Here is a 4,138-nt window from a genome sequence, read left to right as displayed (position 1 = left end):
AGTGAGAACCTCTAGCAGGTTCCATGTTTTCAGGTATTCCATATCTGGTAAGGATGTTTTAATCACTCCCACACTAACAGTTTTCCTGGCGGGAAAAGCTTCTATCCATTCTGAGAGCTGATCCATGATTACCAGTGCTCATAAGAGGCATGTCAGCATAACCACTTTGAAAATGGGAAAAACAAACATGATCATACTTCAATCTCATTTGTGTTTTGTGTTGGAAAACTGTCAACATGTGGGACAAGAAATCACAATAATTTTCATTGCCCTATATGTCCTGGGGACTGCCCACATTTTTTCCATCTGTTTAACAATTGCTTTCATCTCTCCATGTATTTTATCATTAAACCACTTAACCAAACTCATTAAATACTTTCTTGGTAGAACAGGTTATCTCCCAATAGATATCTCCAAATTCCAGTTTCATCTTTCACAGCCTCCCCACTTTCCCATGGAGCCCATTCTTCCTGAGTAACCTCTGCATATATTTGGCCTGGATTACTCATCTCTAGTCAACCATCAGCAGAGGGAGTTATTATGGTGGCACACTCATTATAGGTTGTTGGACAGCAGTTTTAGTTGCTTTATCTGACAGTTCATTATCTGTTCTGCTTTTGCTGGACCCTTTGATTTGGGCTGGACAGTGCACTACAGCAATTTCCCTTGGAAGGGAAATAGCTTCCAAGAGCATTCAGATTTCAGTTCCACTAGAAATAAACTTTCTTGCTGAGGTAAGGATCCTTCTTTCTTTCCACAGCATACTCATTGCATGATGCTCTCCAAAAACTTACTTACAATAAGAATAAACACTACTGATGTCCCAACTAGGCTGCTCTTGCTAATGCAGTTAATTCATCAAGGCTTGTGGAGGTTCTGCTTTGACTACCTCTGGCTTTTCACCACTGCATAGCCTACATATCATTTTCCATTCACACAGCATAAAGATCTGTCAGTGATAAGGGTTAGATTTGAGTTCTCTAGAAGCTGATCCAACAGATCTTTCTGTGTGCAGTTGAAGTGAAACACAGCCTTAGCACAATCATGACAGGGCCCACCATCATACGGAGCAGGCAGTAAAGTTGCTGGATTCAAAACACTACATCTCTTTAAAATAACATTATTCTCATTTAAAATAATGAAATTATTTTAAATCATAGTGCTGTGCCATTTGTGGGGACATTGCTTGTGTAGCACATCACATCAAAATCAGTTTTACTTTGGTGGGGGCATTCAGGGTTGAGGGCCGAGCCGGGGGTGATGCTCTGCTGCTCTCTGTGATGGTCCCGCTCCCGAGGCTGCGTTCCGCAGAGTTTATCCCGCACGGGACCCGGCTCCGCCCGGCACTGAGCCACGGGCCGGCGGTGTGGCCACGCTGCGGAATACAAAATATAGAATATATATATATATTTTATATATATAATATACTCATACATGTATCATCTATAATATAAAATATACGGTCATATTATATATATAACATTATATTACATATAATAATATATATATTTCTGATCCCCACTCCCTGTGCCTTTGTAGCTTCTCCCCCAGTATCCAGGGTCTGCAGTATGCTGCTGTGTCTAAAAATCCACATAATATCTTTCAAGTCATCTTTAAACAAACTGAAGAATATAGTAGGAGAGCCAGTGAACTCTTAGGGCAGGAGAGTCCATATTAGTGGTTGATTTTTACACATAAATGCAAACAGAAGCTGGCTGTCTTCTGCTGCAGGAATGGAGGAACCCCTACCCCAGAACAAGCCCCTCAGTTATACCTGTACCACCCACTACTCAATCCATACATCCAGTCCCCTAATCCTGGTCAGTGGTGTCTTGATTTCTTATTAGTTATCACTCTTGCTAGGCTGGCTTTCTTCTGAAGTTACCTCATTCTCTTGGAATTGTCTCCTCCTTGTCCTTATCTTCTTCGTTTCACTCACATCTGCTGGATCCTGCTGGTTCTGTGTTAGCAGCACTTGTTTTCTCAAAAAACTTGCTCTCGGGTCAGCCCTTGCAGCCAGTGCTGCAAGTTACTGGTGCTAAGCAATTAAAGCTAAATGAGTCTATTTAGAAAGAACAGTTAAATGCATCTTCTATAACACATGAATAAGATGCAGTCACTGCTCTTTCTCATCAAGTTACTTCTAAGCTGGCTCAAGTGAGACCATTTCCATCATTGCAGTTCTGAGATGATATCACAGTTCTTTAGCCAAGTTAAAAAAATTGTGAGAATTAATTTGCTGAAATATTTCTCACTAAGTTTCTTTCTTTTCTCCTAAATTCAAGCTGGGAAAAAAATTTATTCTTACACATATATGCAGGTATAAATATGATTGGAAATAATGTCCCTTTCATCATAGAAGTTTTCAAAAGTCTACTTTTCTAGTACATCATTCAACTATATATGTGTATATACATACACATGGTGTGACTTCTTAGCTAATTAAACTACATATTTTTATATAAGAAAAATTATTATCATTATCTCCATCCCCCTGGGAGTTGTTTGTTTCATTCATTAATAAAATGAAGTATATGTTTACTAAACAATAAATGAAAGCAAAATGGAAAAAAGTGTTGCCATCACATATTTCAAAAGAAACAAGAAAATTTGAATGTTCTATCTCAAATCCAAGCCAAAAAAATGCAGCTTCCTTTAAGCCTTGAAATATGATTCCTCTTATTGTCTTGCCTTTTTTCTTCCTATTTTCTATGCAAGGACAACAAAAATTACATTGACTTATTGGCAAAAAAACCTCCAGGAATGAAGACCTGATATTTGGGGTATAAAAACCCTAAGACAGTTTATCAAGTTGAAATTTAACGTTGTTTTTTATTTTTAAAATATGATCACTGTGAGCACAAAAATAAACACTGAGTAAATTTATCAGGAATTGTTTAATTAGAAAAAGGTACCCCCATTTCTAGACTCAAAAGCACTTTTCTGTACATAAAAACATTTTTCTGTACACAAAAGTCTTGGTGTTACCCATAACCAGGGACAGCTTCCTCCTTCAAATAAAGAAAATGCTTGCAGTTTCCATTATATGACATTCATATTTTACTGCAATGCCTTGTTATTTAAAAACAAAACAAAATAACAACCCAAAACCCTAGACTGGGGTAAGTTTATCTATTGTATATAATTGGAAGCTGTCTGTTATTCCTGTATTTTAATTAAACTGTTCCTTACACAGGTGAAACCAGAAACCAGTTTATGATGAATTATGGCCTCCCAGAGCTGAGTTACTGTGCAAGAGCAAACACCCAGACACTGATTCCACCGCTGGGCAATCAATGCCATAAATTAACATTTCTGCTCCTTGGTGTACTTACATTTGTTGTCATTATAGTACAAGGGTTCCATATTGCTAGAGTTTCACACCTCCTTGATGTTTCTTGTAGGCAACTCCTCTAGGCACTGACTCTTCCCTGTCCTCACAGTAGCCCACTGACTCCAGCTTCCCTCAGCCAACCAAGCCACTCTTTTATAACACTCTTCTTATTGGCTACAGGTGCAGCCTGTTAAACTCAGGCCTGTTCCCAACGTCTAATAATTGGCTCAGCTGCAACTCATTAGGGAATAAGATTACTTTCTCTGCTACCTTTATTTACTTATATTCTATCCCCCTACATACATTTATGACCATTTTATATGCTCTGGAAAGCAAGTCAGGCACTTGCATATATGGCCCTGTTACCCCAGCAGAGGATGAATGGACAGGGCACACGTACACACAGGGCTGGTAAATGTGCCTTGCTCTACACAACAGCCAAAGCAGAGGAGTTAGCAAGGAAGCAGTTCAAGAAAAAATTTCTGTGACCTTGCAATTACTGGAACTTCATGTTCTTTTTCTCTGTTTTATTTTTAAACTATTAGCATAACTTTTCAGATGAGTTAATGTGAAAAGTAAACACTCATTTAGAATAATTTATTAAATATCTTAAAGTGTGCGGAGGGAACTAGATTTGAGTGACAGCTTTATAAGTGGTGCTTGCTAATTCCTGACAGCTCTCATCAGTTACTGATCCAGTACTATTAATGAAGCCAGAACCACCAGCTGCAGACCAGGCTCCTGTGTGCTTAACAACCACGGATCAAAAGGCTGTTCACACCCCCTAAGTCAGAACCTGTTTGG

The sequence above is a fragment of the Geospiza fortis genome, unplaced genomic scaffold, assembly GCF_000277835.1.
Source record: "Geospiza fortis unplaced genomic scaffold, GeoFor_1.0 scaffold23, whole genome shotgun sequence".
Taxonomy (NCBI): domain Eukaryota; kingdom Metazoa; phylum Chordata; class Aves; order Passeriformes; family Thraupidae; genus Geospiza; species Geospiza fortis.
This window is presented reverse-complemented; position numbering follows the sequence as displayed.